Here is a 23842-nt window from a genome sequence, read left to right as displayed (position 1 = left end):
AGAAAGAAAGAAAGAAAGAAAGAAAGAAAGAAAGAAAGAAAGAAAGAAAGAAAGAAAAAGAAAGAAAGAGAAAGAAAGAAAAAGAAAGAAAGAAAGAAAGAAAGAAAGAAAGAAAGAAAGAAAGAAAGAAAGAAAGAAAGAAAGATCTTATACAAATGTTATACAAACTGACTTTAAGCAGAGTAGAAAATAGTACAGATGCTACTTTTTCTCTTTCCATGTGAATGCCCATAGGTTGCAACAATGTTCTCATGTCTTATTTTAAAACCACAGTAATTATACATTAGTCTCATTTAGTTTGCTAAAAAGGAATGTATTTCCACAGTTGTGCTTGTCACTTCAGACCCATTTAGGGAATTTTCCTAGGAATACACCACTGTCCCCTATACTTCCTGAGGGCCCTCCCCCCAATCTCTCATTTGGCCCTCACTCCTTTTTCTTCAGTATTCTGCACTTTTGTCTTTTTTTACTCTCTTCCTCACTAGCCCAGGAAAGCAGGGATCATTTCAGTCTAGTTCACGCATTGGAATCTGGCCCAGAAAATTGGTTGACCGGCTATACTATGAGTAGGTTGATTCAACAATTATTTATTATTTCAATGTATTCATTCAACAAATATTCTCTCATATATAGGAGGATATAAAAAATTGGCAAGACACTGATCTTGTCAAGAATTTTATAGTCTAAGGAAAACAGACAAGTTCACAGGACATTTCAGTAGGTTTATGCTGCAGTAGGCATAAGCATGGAGTGAGAACACATTGGAGAAAGAACTACAGTCTCAAGGGATTTGCCCAGAGGGAAAGACACTCAGTTTGATAACTAAAAGAGTACTTGAAGCAAAGGCGGGGAAAGGTACTCCTGTGAAAAAGTGTAGAAGTAAAAGTATGGGGATTCGTGGACCTGGGAATGGTGAACCACAGAGTGAGAAAGATGAATCTTAAAGGGAAGCAAGGGCCAAACAATGGAGGGGATGGCCTGCTATGCTAGAAAGTTAGATTTTATTCTGAGAGTAATGGAAAGTGAAAGCTTCTAATGAAAAAACAGTATGATCAGATGTGTGCTTAAGAAAAGCCCCTCCAGCTGCAGTGCGCAGAAGACGTTGGAGGGAAGGTTGCTTAGCTGCACAGGAATTTGGAGATTATTATAGTAATCCAGGTGACTGATGTTGGGACCCCAATCTGGTAAAATCTGAGATAAATAGAAACGAACTTAAGAACTACTGAAGGAACAGAATCAACAAAACTTCAGGACTGATTAGATGTGACTCCAAGCTTTCTAGCAGAGACTGCTATTGTCATCGCCTATGTAGCCACGTATACAGAATTTAGATGGCGTGAGCACATATGGACACAATCATTCCTCATGCCATATTTCTAATTCCCTCTTATTTCACTTTTTTATAATTAGTTTTTTTAAATATCCATAGTAAGAATTTTTTTACCTTTTGGAATCCCTACAGTGCCCGATATCAAGGTCTCTATCCAAGGATTCATCCAATATATCGTGTGTCTACCTTTCTTCCTCATGTTTGCACACCAAGTTCCTACCAGAAACTTGGGCCTCCTCACTGAGTTCTCACCCTCAGAAAACCTTTTGTGAAGGTTCAGTTTGGTACTTTTTAATGACCCAATTGCAAAGCTCTGGATTTGGCTTTTCTCCCATGCTTGCCTCCTGTGTTTTAGTGACTTTCAATACCTCACCTTCATGTTTATGAAGTTAGAATGAATTACATCATTGGTCTGTATCATCTGCAAATATAGGTCAAATATAAAGAAAAGTCCTCTGAAATTAAGTTGACTTCAAAAAATAATTATTTTTCTCTTTACGATCAACATTTAATATTGCTTTCAGAAAGGGAGGCTGCTTGCTCCTCTATTATTCTATTTTTTGAAAATAGTCAGATGTTCCATATACTGGAAGACCACAGGGGGAATTTAAGCAGATTTCAGAGTTTCATGCATGAGCACCGAAGGCAGCATGAGGGGATTCAGCAGAGTGAAGGCCAGTCCTTTACAAATTTAGGGGCATAAATCAAGGTTAGGTAAAGCATGTTTCCACTAGTCCCATGAATGGTACTGCCATGCCCTATAACATTCAGATAGCTGAATGCGGAAAGGAATAGAGTCTTAAATTATTACTAATGAGATGGCTATCAAAAGGAACTGCCTAGTGGGATTTATATTTTTTTTTTCCTATCTCTCCATGTTCTGCATGACTTGCATTATGAGTCAAATGAAAGTCAGGAAAGCCAAATCTGATGATGAAACAGCTTCTTCTGATTCCCCCATATCATCTTCCCTGCCTTCTCCGGGAAGCTGTTGATATTCACATAGAACTTCCTAAAGATGCTCTTTTTACAGAATAATGAATCAGACACCATGCTTTCAGTATGATAGTTTTGCAGAAACCAATATGCCAGTCATTCTTTTCCTAACCATATTCTAGTTTTAACCATGATGACTGGTATTAGGATCCTTTACTCGGTAGCATCTTTAATTATAGCAGAGAGAATGCCCTCCTACCAATAAGGGCATTTCACAATCTAGCACTGCAGTATCTCCTTTGTGGTCCATAATGAAAGGAATTTCTATTTTGGCAGTGTTGTGTCATGTTTTAAGGCATATTGTAAAGATATTTACTTGATGAATGATGTGGCAATACTGGACTCCTACATTATTAGATTATGTGTAAATCCATTCAGCCTACTGTTTTCAAAAGCCTCTTTATCTAATTACAGCCAGCAGTTTTTCAAAATGTAACACTTAAATACTTTTAGTATAGTTTGGTAGTCCAAGGAAACAATGGTATAAAATTAGCCTCAGCTTTTAAGAATGTGCATTGCTTTTTGAAATTGTTTTTATCTTGAATGCTCTCTTTTATTGTACAGTTTCTTTTCTGTGGTTGGAAATGTTGAAAATATCTTGTTATCACATAGATTTTAAATGGTAGGAGGAAAGTTGATGTACAGCCTACAAAATAGTGCATATGAAATGGTTAACGAGGCTACATTGAACTGATGCAGCCAAGAGAGTGGGGTTAATGGTTTAACCTGGAAGTGTTATGGAGTCCATACTTCTTTGGGGGGGAGTGGAAAAGTATGAGAGTGACAATGTTTTACATAAAAACCTCAATTAGGAAGTTACTCATTCCCTCCAAGAGATATTTTAAGTAACCTTTGTTTCACTTACTGCAGCAGAGAACAAAGGAACTAAGCATGTAGGCAATCAGCCAGGGAGCTTAAGAGCAGAGCTAAAGCTTCAAAATAATAATAACAACAACAACAACAACTATAATAATAGAAAAACCCAAACAAAAGAAAATCGTAAAACAGCAGTCATTTTGTGGAAGCGATTTTCCTTGTTAACGCAAGTGATAAACATCTTGCCTAAGGAAAACATTGAACAAATGTAAAAATAAAAACCGAACTGTACTCATGTCTCTAATCTAAATTATAACAAATCAGCACAGGCCAGTTATATATAAGAAGAGTCCACCAAGAAGAGTCCATGGAATTTGGAAGTGTTAAAAAATAATTTAAAATACAAATAACCATAGAAATAAAAGTTATCATTTATTCAGTATTTACTATTTTCCAGACACCATGCTAAACACTTTGTATGTATTGCATTATTTAATCCTCACAATAAACCTATGAAGCAAGTGCTTATTTTAATGCCCATTTTATAAATGAAGAATTGATGCTTAGAGGCATCACAGAATTTACCAAGGATAAGTGGTAAAAATAAGATTCCGACCCAGTCAAAAGGACTGTTACCATGCTCTTTATCACCACTCTAAGGAGAAATAGTGTCCAGACAGAGCAGATTACTCTCCTGATGCCCTTTACCAGCTCTTTAATAAAAATGAGTCAAATAAATGAATTAATAAGAATGAATAAGCATAATTCCAACTTACATTGGTGTCTCAGTAAACAACATTTGTAATTTTTGCATAACCTTATGCTTAACTAGAAAAATGTCTCTACTTCTAGCTATAGAGTGAAAGTTTAGTCAGTCTCAAAAATTCTTTCATAATTTCCTTGAAGCTTCTAATTAAAGCCTTAATTTCACTCCCAGATCCCATGTAGGAACAGTGTACCTTATAGAATATTTTTACAAGACATAATTCACTCTGAGAGAATTCCATGATAGAGAAATACTGACCATAGCTACAACTGATGTCACTCTTATTGGCGGCAAAGTTGCGTGAGCCTCTAAGGCAATTTTTACTACTAATTTATCTATCTTCTATCTAGGTATTTGTGCTTTCCTTGTGTATGATCATTTTCCTTACCTATGTTTTATACAAAAAAATTGATTTGCTCATGCATGCATAAATGCACACACTTGCAGCCTTCACATATATGTACACAAGCACACATAGCTATAGATTTTTTTTTAATAATTTCAAGGCTATTGTGGTTGAGCAGCTACTTTGATAGCTTAGCAGTTATATTCATGCAGTGTCAGCAACTGCCCAGGCTATGATGATATAAGGGCGCTAATGATATTATATTCACTGAGCTGCCATAATAAGTTTCCAGAGAAAGATAACTTAATTGGCAGCCTATTTTCAGAGTACGTATATGGGTGCTCTGGCATTTGGAATGTGTTCATTGAAGCCAAGGTAATTGAGGCATCAGGTGATTTGAGTAATGGTGATTAGAATCATCTGTGTGCAATGTGCAGTAAGAACATGTGTAGAAAAGGATCCTTTTTATGAGACATTTAACCGTTGAGACCCCTGAATAACCTTGCTATTCTTCTTTTTTTAATATTTTATTTATTTATTTGAGAGAGAGAGAATGAGAGAGAGCACATGAGAGGGGGGAGGGTCAGAGAGAGAAGCAGACGCCCTGTCAAGCAGGGAGCCCAATGCGGGACTCGACCCAGGGACTCCAGGATCATGACCTGAGCCGAAGGCAGTCGCTTAACCACTGAGCCACCCAGGCGCCTCCTTGCTATTCTTTTACCCTCCTCACTTCTAAATCCACTATGAATGCAAGTTGGAAATAGTTTAGACAAATATTCCTGAGATCAATTTTTGTTAACAATTCCCGGATCTTAAAATTTAAAAACAAATTTATTTTTAAGGCAATCTTTACTTAATACATTCAAACTTTACTTAATACATATTCTGATAAGCATATATGTATGCTCCTTCAATAGTCTATACCATAGTTAAAGGAATCACACATGATTTTTAGTGTGTTAAAACATAACATGATAGTTTCTGAGAGAACCCAAACAGAATTGCAGATATTGTTAAGAAAAAAACATGTCTGTGTAAGTACATGGAAAATTCATGAATAACTGAATGCACAACCCATAACAAATTACTACTTATTAATAAAAATAATCCTAATTATAAATATTAAAAACACATACATTTATTCTGGATTATATTGTACAAATTTTAGTTTTGTTCTAGTTTCCATTAGGCCTGGGGTACTTAATATTGGTGGGAAAACAAAATCATGATGTACAAAGAAAGCACAAATCCCTAGGATTTGCTGTATCAACTATTAGTAAAAATTATTATTCTAAACAAAGAAATCTAGAGATGAAATCTATTTGATGTCTTTTATTCTCCAATAGGTGTTCACAGATATTTAGTGAATAAATAAATGTATATTCAGGGACCAGAGTTTGGAAACCTAATTATAGGATTATAGTAATTTCCTTTGGAATCATTTTCCAGGAGCAATTACCACCAAATAGCACTAAATTTTAAACACTACATCAAGTCACAAAAAACTTTAAGTTATGTTACTCTGAATACTGATTAGTAAATTTTATTAAATGAGGGTCCATATGATCATGACTTTATTATCATCGAGTACCTGTGTAAAGAACCATTCCTCAAAATGCAGGGAAACAGTGGAAATTAGCAATATATAAAAATGGAATGTTAATGAAGCCTTTGAAATAGCCATTAGCATGGCTTATACAAACTATGTGGAAGCATCAGAACCAACTCTATGGCAGGTCACTAGATCCTGAAGACCCCTTCTCTTTTTGGATCCCACAGAATCTAGGTTATAGCCCTCCCCATGGCTTTTCTATATCACTTTTCTCTCTGAAAAATGAATCATATGAGTAACCTGTAATCCTTTAACAAAAGAGGCTTGGTCAAAAGTAGCAATATCCACTCACTAATGAAAGACTTAAGCTTGAAGATAACTTTTCCTTTCCTTTAAGTCAGGTCTCTAGTTTTCCTATATCATGGTTTATCATAACCACTTTATAGTTAGCAGAAAAACTTTCATGCTGTTAGAGTCTAATTAGGTAGTGACATTATGGGTGAACTCTGAAGAACAGATGTTTGGAAAAGTAGAGCAAGAGGTCATGTCTGCTAAGCATATCCCAGTGCAATAAAACTCCTAATGTGTCCTAATAACAGGCATCAGAATAACCCACCTAATAGGTTAATTAACGTTGCCAATAAAGAAAGAAAACAAAATCACTACCTAACATGACTTTTTTCAACTAATATTTTCTATAATATGTCTGATGAAAAGAGGTTGGAAGTTACAAGGCAGCCACTGATTTCATGAAAAGACCTTTCTTGTCGATCAGTCATATACCTCACTGAAGAAAGGAATCATTAACAACCTATAAGGCTTTTATTAAATATTAATGAAGAGGTGCAGTTGCTAGGATTTATCAGTCTCACAGCTAGCATGGAGTCCTTTATAATTTCTCAATGTTCACATTTATTTTTAATCATCTTTCCTGAAAAATGAATTCATTTTCCTGATTCCCCCTGTTTCAGTCAATTCTACTACCATCCAGTATTGCTAATTACCCAGAAAGGAAAGTCTAGACATAATACCCAGATCTGTTCAGTCATCAAATCTTATCATTATTTCCCTTGGGATATTTCTCAGATCCAGTTTCTTCCTTTGAATTTCTGTTGCAGTCAACAATGGTATGGTTAGATCCAGGAATTCCTAGAACCCAGAAACTAGACACACATTGACAAACAAGATAAAAAATATAAGGAAATCTGTTGTGTTTTGGCTGCTTTGTCTTTCTTTTAGTATTTACCCCTTCCACAGTGAATATAGTCTTGGGGGCCTCAGAGTGTAATGGAAGTCTACTGCATTTGATCTTGTTAAAGAAGTCAGGGAAGGCTTCCCCAAGGAATTTAATCTGAAGCTGAGCCAAAACATGAGAAGAAAACAATTAAGCAATGAAGAGAAGGAAGGGTCGTCCAGGCTGAGTGAATCTCACATACAAAGGCTCTGTGATGGTTAATACAAGGGTCAAAAAGAAGGCCTATGTTGCTCCACAGAGAGCTTTAGGGAACACAGTCATACGAATGAGATTGGAATAGAAGGGACAAAACCATGCAGCCTTGAGGGCTATGTTAAAGAATTTTGTCCTCATAAAAAAATCACTGGATACGCTATGAAACCTCAAATGTAGCATGTTGGAGGGGAAGCTGTCTTCAGCTTGAACTCTGATTTCTCCCCCTTTATTTCCTATCTTTTAGTGAAAGGTTTCCTCCATCCACAGTCTAAAACAGAAACTTGGAGGCTTCCAGATTCAGCTCGTCACTAAAGTCAGTCTCTTCTACTTCTTACACATGCCTCGAATTTATGTCATTTCTATGACTGCTGTTTAATTCAGATCTCATCATTTTTTCTTAATTTACATTATTAGAATTCTCCCTGTTCTCTAGCTCAGACTCCCTCTAATCCAGCCTCCTCACTGCTCAAGTCACCTTTTAATATTATTAATATAATCACATTAATTCCCTTCTTAGAATCCTTCATAGTAACACTGACTTTTGGTTTGGATTTCTTAGTTTATTGTAGAAGCCACACCTAAATCTTTATTCTGTCTTACAAGCTCTTTAAATACACCTTGATTTCAATACTGAGCTTCTTACAACATAAATGAGACCTATTGTTTCATGCCTACATGATGTTCTCCTAACTTGGGTTCCCTTTTCCAGCCTTATCAAGATAAAAATACCTCAACTTCAAGACTCAACTAAAGCATTACCTCCTCAAGAAAGACTTATTCACTCATCCTCCTCTGGTGCCATCAACTTTTAATAGCGTACTAGAAATGTTTAGTGATGGTTGGTTTTAAGGTTCATCACTTCAACCAGATTACAATCTAATTGAGTGCAGGGGCTATCATATTTATCATTATATCTCTAGCACCCAGAGCAATGCTTGAATCATCAAGAAACTTAATAATTCTTTGTCAAACTAGTTTTACATGAAAATTCATTTAATTTTATAATAATCTTTTGCAGTAAACAATTTTAAAGTTATTAAATTTGCAATTATGACTCAGAGAAGGTATCTTGCTCAAGCAACAATTCTTCAATTAATAAGGAGCTCCCTTCCCCTGTGCAATAAAAAGCCATTATTTATATTATAGATAGCTCTTTAATTTCTGAGACATGATTTAGCCTCTGTTTACTATCTTCTCATGGGCCATTATTAACATTAAACATAATGTTATGATAAATATAACTCAATTTGAGGGCGTCACTGTGAAGAGTCCATATACAATATATGTGATACATAGTATTAGAATATTCCAATATTAATGACAATAGTAATGTATAAAATTCCTATTATTTCAGGCCAATATCATCTCTTTATATATAGACACAGTACTCCTAACATCACTGAATAATTATGTGAAGTTTAAAACTTTGAACAGTGATGAATGAGTAAAAAAATTGCAACTTTATTAATCCCTTAGGTATAGAGAGTTTTCAGGGAAAACTCATGCAACTTTGTATCAGTTGCTCAGGGAAGGTCTCACTGAAAGAGTGACATTTGAACAAACATCTAAAAAGGAAAGCCCACTTAGCACCCTAAAAAAGAGAAATCAGACCAGTAGAGATTGACATACCATGAAAAACTGAGACCCAAATAAGGTCAAGGGAAAAGAGAGTTTGAAGAGGGAAGGAGGAAGAACAGCTCAAATGCTACAGAGTGATTATATAAGATCAAGACTGAAGAACACCTATTAGTTTTCATGATTTTTTATAGCAGTTTCAAGGGAAGGGAAGGAGCAAAGAAAAATATAAAACAAAACAACAACCCCATATTCAGCAAGTTGAAGAGCAACAAAGAGGTAAGAATTCGAGAGAAATGGATACATATGAACAAACTTTTTCAATAAAATGACATTTGCATTACTCTCCACTGAGTCCATCAAGAAATTACATTTCCATTCTCTTGAAAATGTGTCCACATTTTACCATTCTTCATTCCCTACAGGGCTATCCCTAATCTAAACCACCAGCCTCTCTTTTCTGGACACTAATTGGCCATTCTGCTTATAATCTTGCCTTTTTTGAGTCTATTAGCCACACAGGAGCAAGAATATTCTAGTTAAAATATCACTTCTCAAATCAAAACCCACCAGTAGCTTCCCTTTCACTCACAGTCTCTGCAATGGTCACAATACCCTACATGATCTGTCCCCTACTACCACCTTGTTGACTTGAAATTCTACAACTGCCTACTTCCCTCACTCAATTCCAGCCATACGGGCCTTTTCATAGTCTTCCAATAAGTCAAAGGTGGTCTTGCCCAAGGGCCTTTGTGCATGCTGTTCCTGCTTCTTGAAATACTGTGTCCTTCGGGTATTTCTGTAATTTGCTCCTCCCTTTCCTTCAGGTCTTTGCACAAATAGTACTCTTTCAGTGAGGTCTTCCCTGAGCAACTATATATAAAACTGCAAACTCCTCAACCTTGGTCTCTCTCTACATACCTCCCCTGCTCTTCTCTTTTTCCCTAGTACTTATCATTATATAAAATTTTATTTTATTTACTTCTTAGTTTATCATATGTCTCCACACACTATAACATTAGCTTCATCAAAGCAGGGATTTGTAACTGCTTTATTAACCATTGTGTCTGCAGCACATAGAATACGCCAGTCATATCATGGGTACTGAATTAGTATCTGTTAAAAGAATGAAAGGCTGGATGTCAAGAGAAAGAAAAAGATTAACTAGAGGAAGCAAAGGTTTATGGAAGGATTTTATAAACATAGGCAATACTATAATGTGTATATATACTGATGAAAATGAGACAAAAGTAAATGTTGAAGATACAGGAAAACTAGAAAATTACTGACAAAACAAAGAACCCAAAGCAGCAAAGCAGTAAGAAATTAGGAAGGCAAAAATGAAGAGGGGGAGGGCGCCTGGGTGGCTCAGTCGTTAAGCGTCTGCCTTCGGCTCAGGTCATGATCCCAGGGTCCTGGGATCGAGTCCCACATCGGGCTCCCTGCTCAGCGGGAAACCTGCTTCTCCCTCTCCCACTCCCCCTGCTTGTGTTCCTGCTCTCGCTCTCTCTCTGTCAAATAAATAAATAAAATCTTTAAAAAAAAAAAAATGAAGAGGGGGAGATGAACCATGAGAGACTATGGACTCTGAGAAACAAACTGAGGGTTCTAGAGGGGAGGGGGTGGGGGGATGGGTTAGCCTGGTGATGGGTATTGAAGAGGGCACATATTGAATGGAGCACTGGGTGTCATATGCAAACAAGGAATCATGGAACACTACATCAAAAAAAATAAATTAATTTTAAAAAAAAAGAAAAGAAAGAAAAAAAAAAGTGAATAGAATGGTACCTAATCTATGCTTACTGGGATTCAGTGTTCACTGCTCCTCATTGTTCTCAGAAATTAACTTAAATGCAAAAATGAGATTAAAACAACTTGTGGTATGTCAAAAATAAGTTAACATGTTTTTCATTGTATTTTCATGAAAAGAAACTTTGTCATACAAACAGATATTATGCACTATCCCTAATAATTATACTGATCAGTTGGTATCACAGTAACATGTTTAAATATGTACAGAATGGTTTCTATAAAAATACCATTTTATTCATGATTTTTAGGAGACCTACCAAAGAATTCAGATCACCATCAAACCAAATCCAAGTCCAACTGTTAGAAATGATCAACACTTTTTTAAAGATATTTGCTGGGTTAATGGGAGATTAAAGGAGACCCATTGTTATTCCATCTGGATCCAGCATTTCACAAATTAACATAAAAGCTTAAATAAAAATGATTTCCTTCTTTACTACCTGCGAAATAAAATCAAAGAACTCAAACATAACATCAAATAAACTGTCCTGGGGGGGGCGGAGCAAGATGGCGGAGGAGTAGGAGACCTGGATTTCGTCTCCTCTCAGGAATTCAGCTGGATAGGGATCAAACCATTCTGAACACCTACAAACTCAACAGGAGATCGAAGAAAAGAGCAACAACTCTCTCATCAGAAAAGCGACCACTTTCTGGAAGGTAGGACGTGCGGAGAAGTGAATCCAAGGCAATATTCGGGAGGATAGATTGCGGGGGAGGGGCCTCCGGCGGCCGCTTCTGGCAAGTGATAGAGCCGCGGAGCACAAAATCGGAACTTTTAAAAGTCTGCTCCGCTGCGGGACATCACTCTGGTGGCTAAGCGGGGGCTGGAACCCTCCGGGACAGTGTGGTCCCAGGACCCTCGGGGTCACAGAAAGACCGGGGGTGCCTGAGTGTGGCAGAGCTCCCAGGTAATGGAGCAGGGAAGCCGGCTGCAGAGGCGGAGCCCAGGCGTGGGCTCTCAGCTCAGGGTTGTCATAAACCATGATCGCGGCACAGTCGGGCCACTGCTCCTCCAGCAGGGACCCAACAAGCGGCAGATCCGGGCAGACTCACCTTCCTTCCCCGGGAGGAGCCGCGCAGGAGTGCACCGCAGGGATCTGCTGGGTTTGGAGACTCCACCTGGGGTCGGGTGCCAGAGATAGAAACGCGCGGTCACAGGCCGGGTGAGCACGGAGTGCGGCCAGAGACCGGGAAGACGGGAGTGACTGACTGCTTTTCTCTGGGGGCTCGCTGAGGAGCGGCCCGAGTTCTCGGCTCCTCCGGGGCGGAGATTGGGAGGCCGCCATTTTCACTCTCCGCCTCCAAAGCTGTACGGAAAGCTTGCAGGGAACAAAAGCCCCGGAGAGCAAACCCGAGAAAATTACTTAGCCGGGAGGGGGCAAGGGCGGGGCAATTCCACCTCCGGCAAAGACATTTGGAAACCACGGCAACAGGCCCCTCCCCAGAAGATCAGCGAGAACAGCCAGCCAAGACCAAGTTTACCAATCAATGAGAACGGCAGAACTCCAGCGCTAGGGGAATACTGCACATAGAATTCATGGCTTTTTTACCATGATTCTTTAGTCTTTCAAAGTTAATTTTTTTTTAACTGTCTTTTTTTTTTTTGAATTTTTCTTTTTCCCTTTTTCAACCAACATCTTATCAATCCCTTTTTTAAAAAAACATTTTTTTTTTCATTTTTAGAGTCATATTCTATCCCTTCATAGTAGTTACCCATATTTTTGGCATATATATATTTAAGTTGTTCTCTCTTTAAAATTTTGAGACAGTTTCTTCTAACAGATTAAAATATACCCTAAATCTCTAGTATATGGTTTTTTCTACTCCCCTGCCTGATCACATTCTCTCCCTTTTTTTTTCTTTTTTCTCTTTTTTTAAATCCTCTTCTTTCTTTTTTCAAACAACTTCTTATCAATTCCTTTTATAAAATTTTTTTATAATTTCCATCTTTACAGTCATATTCCATCCCTTCATCATATCAACCCTTATTTTTGTACATATATAAGTTTTTCTTTCTTTAAAATTTTGGGAGGCACTTTCTTCTAACAGACCAAAATACACCCAAATCTAGTGTGTGGCACCGATCTATATACCAGCCTGATCATATTTGATCACATTCTGGTTTTTTTGTTGTTGTTGTTTTGTTTTGTTTGTTTTTGTTTGTTTTTATCTTTTTCTTTTTCTTTTTTTTCTTTCTCTTTTTTTCTCTTTCCGTTTCTTTTTCCACTGCTTCAGGTCTTTTCTGATTTGTTTAGAGTATATTTTCTGGGGACGTTGTTACTCTGCTAGCATTCTGTTCTCTCATTAATCTATTCTCCTCTGCACAAAATGACAAGACGGAAAAAATCACCTCAACAAAAAGAACAAGAGGTAGTACCGACTGCCAGGGACCTACTCAATAGGGACATTAGTACGATGTCAGATCTAGAGTTCAGAATCATCACTTTAAAGATACTAGCTGGGCTTGAAAAAAATATGGAAGTTATTAGAGAAACCCTTTCTGGAGAAGTAAAAGAACTAAAATCCAACCAAGTAGAAATCAAAAAGGCTATTAATGAGGTGCAATCAAAAATGGGGGCGCTAACTGCTAGAATAAATGAGGCAGAAGAGAGAATCAGTAATATAGAAGATGAAATGATGGAAAATAAAGAAGCTGAGAAAAAGAGAGATAAACAACTACTGGATCACGAGGGCAGAATTCGAGAGATAAGCGATACCATAAGACGAAACAACATTAGAATAATTGGGATCCCAGAAGAAGAAGAAAGAGAGAGAGGGGCAGAAGGTATAATGGAGCAAATTATAGCAGAGAACTTCCCTAATTTGGGGAAGGAAACAGGCATCAAAATCCAGGAAGCACAGAGAACCCCTCTCAAAATCAATAAAAATAGGTCAACACCCCGACATCTAATAGTAAAACTTACGAGTCTCATAGACAAAGAGAAAATCCTGAAAGCAGCTCGGGAGAAGAGATATGTAACCTACAAGGGTAGAAACATTAGACTGGCAACAGACCTATCCACAGAGACCTGGCAGGCCAGAAAGGACTGGCAGGATATATTCAGAGCACTAAACGAGAAAAATATGCAGCCAAGAATACTATATCCAGCTAGGCTGTCATTGAAAATTGAAGGAGAGATAAAAAGCTTCCAGGACAAACAAAAACTAAAGGAATTTGCAAACACAAAACCAGCCCTACAGGAAATCTTGAAAGGAGTCCTCTAAGCAAAGAGAGACCCCAAAAGCAACATAGACCAGAAAGGAACACAGACAATATACGGTAACAGTCACCTTACAGGCAATACAATGGCACTAAATTCCTATCTTTCAATAGTTACCCTGAATGTAAATGGGCTCAATGCCCCAATCAAAAGACACAGGCTATCAGACTGGATTAAAAAACAAGACCCATCGATATGCTGTCTGCAAGAGACTCATTTTCGACCCAAAGACAGCCCCAGATTGAAAGTGAGGGGGTGGAAAACCATTTACTATGCTAATGGACACCAAAAGAAAGCTGGGGTGGCAATCCTTATATCAGACAAATTAGATTTTAAACCAAAGACTGTAATAAGAGATGAGAAAGGACACTATATCATACTTAAAGGATCTATCCAACAAGAAGATCTAACAATTGTAAATATCTATGCCCCTAACATGGGAGCAGCCAATTATATAAGCCAATTAATAACAAAAGCAAAGAAACACATCGACAACAATACAATAATAATGGGGGACTTTAACACCCCCCTCACTGAAATGGACAGATCATCTAAGCAAAAGATCAACAAGGAAATAAAGACTTTAAATGACACACTGGACCAAATGGACTTTACAGACATATTCAGAACATTCCACCCCAAAGCAACGGAATACACATTCTTCTCTAGTGCCCATGGAACATTCTCCAGAATAGATCACATCCTAGGTCATAAATCAGGTCTCAACCGGTACCAAAAGATTGGAATCATTCCCTGCCTATTTTCAGACCACAATGCTTTGAAACTAGAGCTCAATCACAAGACAAAAGTCAGAAAGAACTCAAATACATGGAGGCTAAAGAGCATCCTACTAAAGAACGAATGGGTCAACCAGGAAATTAAAGAAGAATTAAAAAAATACATGGAAACCAATGAAAATGAAAACACAACTATTCAAAATCTTTGGGATGCAGCAAAGGCAGTCCTAAGAGGAAAGTATATAGCAATACAAGCCTTTCTCAAGAAGCAAGAAAGCTCTCAAGTATACAACCTAACCCTACACCTAAAGGAGCTGGAGAAAGAACAGCAAATAAAGCCTAAACCCAGCAGGAGAAGAGAAATAATCAAGATCAGAGCAGAAATCAATGAAATAGAAACTAAAAGAACAGTAGAACAGATCAACGAAACTAGGAGCTGGTTCTTTGAAAGAATTAACAAGATTGATAAACCCCTGGCCAGACTTATCAAAAAGAAAAGAGAAATGACCCACATCAACAAAATCATGAATGAAAGAGGAGAGATCACAACCAACACCAAAGAAATACAAACAATTATAAGAACATATTATGAGCAACTCTATGCCAGCAAATTAAATAACCTGGAAGAAATGGATGCATTTCTAGAGATGTACCAACTACCAAAACTGAACCAGGATGAAATAGAAAACCTGAACAGACCTATAACCACTAAGGAAATTGAAGCAGTCATCAAAAATCTCCCAAAAAACAAAAGCCCAGGGCCAGATGGCTTCCCAGGGGAATTCTACCAAACATTTCAAGAAGAATTAATACCTATTCTTCTGAAACTGTTCCAAAAAATAGAAATGGAAGGAAAACTTCCAAACTCATTTTATGAGGCCAGCATTACCTTGATCCCAAAACCAGACAAAGACCCCCATCAAAAAGGAGAATTACAGACCAATATCCCTGATGAACATGGATGCAAAAATTCTCACCAAAATACTAGCCAATAGGATCCAACAGTACATTAAAAGGATTATTCACCATGACCAAGTGGGATTTATCCCTGGGCTGCAAGGTTGGTTCAACATCCGCAAATCAATCAATGTGATACAATACATTAACAAAAGAAAGAACAAGAATCATATGATCCTCTCAATAGATGCAGAAAAAGCATTTGACAAAGTACAGCATCCTTTCTTGATCAAAACTCTTCAGAGTATAGGCATAGAGGGTACATACCTCAATATCATAAAAGCCATCTATGAAAAACCTACAGCGAATATCATTCTCAATGGGGAAAAACTGAGAGCTTTCCCCCTAAGGTCAGGAACGCGGCAGGGATGTCCACTATCACCACTGCTATTCAACATAGTATTGGAAGTCCTAGCCACAGCAATCAGACAACAAAAAGAAATCAAAGGCATCCAAATTGGCAAGGAAGAAGTCAAACTCTCACTCTTTGCAGATGATATGATACTTTATGTGGAAAACCCAAAAGACTCCACCCCAAAACTGCTAGAACTCATACAGGAATTCAGTCAAGTGGCAGGATATAAAATCAATGCACAGAAGTCAGTGGCATTCCTATACACCAACAACAAGACAGAAGAAAGAGAAATTAAGGAGTCGATCCCATTTACAATTGCACCCAAAACCATAAGATACCTAGGAATAAATCTAACCAAAGAGACAAAGGATCTGTACTCAGAAAACTATAAAATACTCATGAAAGAAATTGAGGATGACACAAAGAAATGGAAAAACGTTCCATACTCATGGATTGGAAGAACAAATATTGTGAAGATGTCAATGCTACCTAGAGCAATCTACACATTCAATGCAATCCCCATCAAAATACCATCCACTTTTTTCAAAGAAATGGAACAAATAATCCTAAAATTTGTATGGAACCAGAAAAGACCCCGCATAGCCAGAGGAATGTTGAAAAAGAAAAACAAAGCCGGCGGCATCACAATTCCGGACTTCCAGCTCTATTACAAAGCTGTCGTCATCAAGACAGCATGGTACTGGCACAAAAACAGACACATAGATCAATGGAACAGAATAGAGAGCCCAGAAATGGACCCTCAACTCTATGGTCAACTCATCTTTGACAAAGCAGGAAAGAATGTCCAATGGAACAAAGACAGTCTCTTCAACAAATGGTGTTGGGAAAATTGGATAGCCCCATGCAGAAGAATGAAACTGGACCATTTCCTTACACCACACACAAAAATAGACTCCAAATGGTTGAAAGACCTCAATGTGAGACAGGAGTCCATCAAAATCCTAAAGGAGAACACAGGCAGCAACCTCTTTGACCTCAGCCGAAGCAACTTCTTCCTAGAACATCACCAAAGGCAAGGGAAGCAAGGGCAAAAATGAACTATTGGGACTGCATCAAGATAAAAAGCTTTTGCAAAGCAAAGGAAACAGTCCACAAAACCAAAAGACAACCGACAGAATGGGAGAAGATATTTGCAAATGACATATCAGATAAAGGGCTACTATCCAAAATCTATAAAGAACTCATCAAACTCAACACCCAAAGAACAAAGAAGCCAATCAAGAAATGGGCAGAAGACATGAACAGACATTTTTCCAAAGAAGACATCCAAATGGCCAACAGACACATGAAAAAGTGCTCAATATCGCTCAGCATCAGGGAAATCCAAATCAAAACCTCAATGACATACCACCCCACACCAGTCAGAATGGCTAAAATTAACAAGTCAGGAAATGACAGATGTTGGCGGGGATGTGGAGAAAGGGGAACTCTCCTACACTGTTGGTGGGAATGCAAGCTGGTGCAGCCACTCTGGAAAACAGTATGGAGGTTCCTCAAAAAGTTGAAAATAGAGCTACCATATGATCCAGGAATTGCACTACTGGGTATTTACCCCAAAGATACAAATGTAGGGATCCGAAAGGGTACGTGCACCCCGATGTTTATAGCAGCAATGTCCACAATAGCCAAACTGTGGAAAGAGCCAAGATGTCCATTGACAGATGAATGGATAAAGAAGATGTGGTATATATATACAATGGAATATTATGCAGCCATCAAAAGGAATGAGATCTTGCCATTTGCAACGACGTGGATGGAACTGGAGGGTATTATGCTGAGCGAAATAAGTCAAACAGAGAAAGACATGTATCATATGATCTCACTGATATGAGGAATTCTTAATTGCAGGAAACAAACTGAGGGTTGCTGGAGTGAGGGGTGGGGTGGGAGGGATGGGTTGACTGGGTGACAGACTCTGGGGAGGTTATGTGCTCTGGTAAGCGCTGTGAATTGTGCAAGACTGTTGAATCTCAGATCTGTACCTCTGAAACAAATAATGCAATACATGTTAAGAAAAAAAAAAGAAGAAGAAGAAGGTAGCAGGAAGGGAAGAATGAAGCAGGGGAAATCGGAGGGGTAGACGAACCATGAGAGACGATGGACTCTGAAAAACAAACTGAGGGTTCTAGAGGGGAGGGGGGTGGGAGGATGGGTTAGCCCGGTGGTGGGTATTGAGGAGGGCACATTCTGCATGGAGCACTGGGTGTTATGCACAAACAATGAATCATGGAACACTACATCTAAAACTAATGATGTAATGTATGGGGATTAACATAAGAATTAAAAAAAATAAAATAAAATAAACTGTCCTCAAACCAATTTCACATGCCTAGTAGGCCTGATTAGTTTTGACAGCATGTAAAGAGACTTGTTGAGGGGTTCAAACACTTGGCATCAGATATGGCTCTTCTGCCTACCTTGTCTATTTGCATTTTCCAAGCATACTTCCAAGAATTTTACATTCTTCCTCTGAAAGTATATCCCATCCTCTCTAATAGCACTTTCACTACCTCACTATGTCAAGCCCTTGTCACCCCTCTCAGGGACCACTACAGCAGCCTCCTTATCAAATGCCTAGATTTTTGGTTCTTAGGACCAAGTGGTTTCATACATATATCTAAGTGATTACACTATAGATCTCATACAGTTATGGTAGCTTCTGTGGAAGTTTTAATGACAGTAGAGCTCCATGTTGATCAAACTCCACAAGTGTCATGTAGAATCACAAATTAACCTGAAGTTGGCTGTGGATGGCATGGCCTGTAGAGAAACCCTTAGAATAATTAAAATAATTTATAAGCCATTTGATCAGATATTTTCTTTGGGAAAAAGTAACATTATTCCAAAAGGTAAGTATCCTTTTGTCTTGATAGATACATGCATATATACATACATACATAGTTGTGACATCTTTTACCCCAGAACTATTTTCCTTCAGTACTCCCACAGAGTATCACACACATCTGATTGGCTAATAAGGAATCTGAGTGTCATTATGTCACTTAACATGCTATTGGCTGAAAATAATAAAAATCCTGACTAAAACTGGCTTAGACACTAACTTAACACCCCTCGTTAGCACTAGCTCCTCTTCTTTGTAGTTTTCTTGGAATTATCTTCCTTTACATGTTGCCTTCATGCCCAGACTAAAAGAAAGGTGTTGGCAGCAGGCTTAAACACACTTCCAGACATGACAATACCCTGAAGAGAAAAAGGGACCATGTCTTCCGCATCTCCCACTTAGAAATGAGAAAACTTTCAAAGGACCTCCATAATGGGTTGGATTTTGTCCCACAAAAAGATATCTGTGACTGGGATGCTATTTAGAAATAAGGTCTTTTCAGAGCACCTGGGTAGCTCAGTTGGTTAAGTGTCCCACTCTTCGTTTCACCTCAGGTCATGATCTTGCAGCCTTGTGATCAAGCCCCACCTGGGGCTCTGTGCGCAGTGCAGAGTCTGCTTCAGATTCTCTCTCCCTTTCCCTCTCCCTACTTCTTGTGCCTTCTTTCTCTCTCTCACATTCTCAAATAAATAAAATCTTAAAAAAAAAAAAGGAAGATCTTTGCAACTATAAATAGGATGACGTCATGTTCAATCCATGAAGAACAATATATCAATATTTTAATTAAAGACAAGCTCTTTAATTAATGATTTGGGTTATTATTGATTATGGTGAGTTCCCCAAACCAATGACCATTGTCTTTTTTTTTTTTAAAGATTTTATTTATTTGACTGAGAGATAGAGAGAGCACAAGTAGGCAGAGTGGCAGGCAGAGGGAGAGGGAGAAGCAGACTCCCCGCTGAGCAGGGAGCCCGATGTGGGACTCGATCCCAGGACCCTGGGACCCTGACCTGAGCCGAAGGCAGACGCTTAACGACTGAGCCACCCAGGCGCCCCCCAATGACTGTTGTCTTTTTTTTTTTTAATAATTTTTTCTTTTCTTTTCTTTTTTTAAAGATTTTATTTATTTATCTGACAGAGAGAGAGACAGCGAGAGCAGGAACACAAGCAGGGAGAGTGGGAGAGGGAAAAGCAGGCTTCCCGCCAAGCAGGGAGCCGGATGTGGGACTCGATCCCAGGACTCTGGGATCATGACCTGAGCCGAAGGCAGAGGCTTAACTACTGAGCCACCCAGACGCCTGACTGTTGTCTTTATAAGAATATCATGTGAACACCAAGAAACAGAGGAGATACACAAGAGAAAAGGTCATGTGAAGACAGAGTCAGAGATTGGAGGGATCCAGCTGCAAGCCAAGGAATGCCAAGGATTGTGAGCAACCACCAGATGATAGGAGAGAGGCATGGAACAGATTCTTCCCTCAGAGCCTTCACCCTGTGGATACCTTGGTTTCATATTTCTAGCCCCCAGAACTGTGAGAGAATCAATTTTTGTTGTTTTAAGCTACTCACATTGTGGTAATTTGTTACAGCAACCTTAGGAAACCAATACAGTGTTCAAGCCTATGTTCTTGTGGATCACATTTCCAGGATTGGGTCACAAATCCATTCCTAAACAAATCACTGGAAAGGAAAATGGATTGGGACCATTGGTTTGACCTAGTCGTTTGTGGTAGAAAGAACTGTGGGGACTCAACCACAAGGACCACTACAGTCAGTCACCTTTTACTTCTCCCTCTTCCTTACCACCTTCAGATGCAGTTACCAAGCTCCATAGATTGTGCTTTGTAACTCTCTTTTGTATGCAGGCCTTTCTTTTAATTCATATTTTACCTTTTGACTCTTCAAAGCATTCATGTTTCAAAAATCAAAATATTACAAAACAAAATAGAAAACTACAAACATCCACCCAGAAGTTTCCCTCCACCCATGCCCCATTCCTTCTGTTCAACCACTATCACACACCTGGTTAAACACTTATTAGTTTCTTATATATTTTTCTAATATATCCTTATGCAAATATTTTTAAAAGAATATAATGCCCTTAACATTAAACGTAGCACTTTGGTTCTTATTTTTTTAACCTCAACTCTAAGCTTTGCGCAGTGGCAGTATCATAGCCAATGAGGTTTATCCAAGGCATGATTATTGCTAATTGAAAGCTTTTCCCAATAACCTCAACTCTATTCTGGAGATCTTTTCTCTAAATATCTTGGATATCCTTCGACATTTTTCATCCCTTTGACAACTCTCCCACTTTAAGCCACAATATTTCTCTCCTGGGGGAGTGCAACTGTCTCCAAGTGAAAAGGTTGCATTCAGTGTTGGCCCAAACAGCAGCAATAGTGATCTTTCTAAACTTTCATCTGTTCCTGTCACCTTACTTGAAAGGCACTGATGATAAAGTCTACCTAAGACCAGCTATACAACTTGCATGTCCCAGAACGAAGTGACAATGTGGGACCCCTGGTTCAAAAAGAATTTCAAGATGATGATAACAGAGCATGGAAAGAAGCATGGGATTCTTCTAAACAAGGAGTCCTGTGTAACTGGCACAGGTCTCACATCAATAAAGTGATTCTTGAGTCTACATATTATTTATAAATTATACTAATCATATTAGTATAACATATTAGTATAAATTTCCTAATCCTATAGTCAAGTTCCCTTGACATTCTGTGCCACAACCACCCTAAGATTATATCAACTTCTTACGCCCTAGATTTTTCTCTCACCTATCACCTCCATGCACTACTCTCTCCTCACCTTTCCTGCTTCTTCACCTACGTCTCTGTATCCTTCAGGTCTTGGCTAGTATTTTACTTCCTCTGGAGACCCTCTGTGAATGCTTAAACTTAAGGTAAGAGTCCCCCTACTACATGCCACAAAGCCCCCTATAATCTAACTCATAACCCATATCTGAAATAAGTAACCTATGTCTGTTTGACCTAATGTTAATGTTTTCTAATACTTACTGAGTGCTTACTGTGTGCCCACAGGCAGGGACTAGGGTGAAGTGAGTGAGGCACTTGTCTTGGGGTACCAAAAAACTATCTAAATAAGGAGTGCCAAGAAAACCATATAAATAAGTTCATAATATTTTGATATGATATTTTTTAAAATGATAATTATATTAACATTTTAATTAAAAACAAACTCTTTAGTGTTCTTAATTAAAGATAGTTTTACTGATTTTTCTTTTTGCCTCAGTCTACAGTATGGCTCTATACTTAGCCCAGCATTGTGCTAAGCCCTTTACATACTTAAAACTAATCCTCAAAATAGTTCTATTACAAAGAGATCATTGTTATCCTTCTTTTACAAATGACGCGTCCTTAGGCATAAAGAGGCTAAGCAACTATGTCAGTGCCATGGCTAAGGAGTGGGACTGAGATTCACACTCTAGTCAGCCTGTCTCCATGGTCCCTATTCTTAATCACTGCTAAATTACCTCCTGGGAGGTGGATAATTAAAAAGTTTGCCATATACTTTCTATTTTAAATACATGTTTAGGCATAAATTACCTGACCCCAAGACACTTCTTAAGGGGGAAAAAAGAAATGGCATGAAGAGAACATTTATAAAAATAAAAACATTTTTACTTAGGTTACTGGGTTAAAATGTAATGAATTAGTAGTATTTTAGTCATTTGCTAAATTTCAAATTCCAGCTCCTTCATTCTTACAACAATGTGTTTTTTAATTTTTTTAAAACTTTATTTATTTATTTGAGAGAGAGAGACAAAGAGAGAGAGAGTACAAGCAGAAGGAGGGACAGAGGGAGAGGGAGAAGCAGACTCCACACTGAGCAGGGAGCCTGATGCAGGGTTCGATCCCAAGACCCTGGGATCATGACCTGAGCTGAAAGCAGATGCTTAACTGACTGAGCCACACAGGTACCCCTATTTTTAAAAATCTTAAAAATCTTCATGTAAGAAATATTCATTTAGTCAATAAAAATATGTCTGTATTAAAAAATATATCTATTCCAGTTAACATAGAAATTATATCCATATGTTAATTTGTCTTTGGGGGCCAAAATTACATTAAATAAATTTTTTTCTATACTGTATGGGTGATCATCTTTCAATTAGAATTAGTCACGTGATTTAGTGAAAAGAGATAAAACAAATGAAATTTTGTTACATTAAGGACAAACAATGTTCCTATTTTACAGTTTTTCATCTCACTCCTTGGACATCTTGTTTGCCAGGTAATTGTATTCTTATATCCATTTTTGTTGTTTTCTTAATATTACAAAATAAATTTAAAAATAATGGTAATTTTATTAATGGTATATCCCCTCCTATGTGTTTGAAAAATGGCTCTTTTGGTGATTGTTTCATTCTTTCAAAGATCATTACGGAATAAGGAGAGATTAAATGTTTCCATTTGCATTTTATACTTGAGAAAATAGATATGCAAAAAGGCTCAGTGACTTACCCCAGATGACTCAGAAATCAACATAATATTTGGCTATTATAGCCAAATGTTCATATTGTAATCTAATTCTGAACCTTAGGAAGGTGAAAAGGAGCAAAGGGTTTCTGATTAAAAGAAAAGAGAATATGTGACAAGTGGGAGGGCTGAGAGGAGACCATAAGCCTGGGACACTTAGAGGACTGTAACTTCTGTAAACAAAACTATTTTCATAATAATGTTACACACAATGGATTCATAATATTCTATTTTTACAACCACACATTTAAATAGGGAATATACACAGGAAAAAAAAATCGATACCACACAATAAGAAAATTATGGAACAGGAATTCATATCCATGTCTTTGACCCCAAGATTCTTTTCTTTTTAATCATACCATAGAACTGAAGAACTACTTGCCACATTTCTTAGTAAATGATGGAATCTTAAGGTACTGCAAATCATTTTACCTAAATTTTAAAAAATTATTTAGATGTTAATATGAAAATAAGAATGAAAAATTTTAAATTTAATAGAAATGCAACTATTAAAATTTAGCTTCAGATATTTGGGTAATTTTTATCTAT

At 37.8% G+C, this 23842-nt stretch overlaps 1 pseudogene; it reads left to right on the top strand.

Moving 5' to 3' along the window:
* Positions 1–20927: 20927 nt before the first annotated feature.
* Positions 20928–21052, top strand: LOC123324087 (annotated as a pseudogene).
* The last annotated feature ends 2790 nt before the right edge of the window (positions 21053–23842 follow it).

The sequence above is a fragment of the Neomonachus schauinslandi genome, chromosome 2 (assembly GCF_002201575.2).
Source record: "Neomonachus schauinslandi chromosome 2, ASM220157v2, whole genome shotgun sequence".
NCBI lineage: Eukaryota > Metazoa > Chordata > Mammalia > Carnivora > Phocidae > Neomonachus > Neomonachus schauinslandi.
Note: the sequence above shows the minus strand (reverse complement) of the source record. Positions and strands in the feature narration are given on the sequence as shown.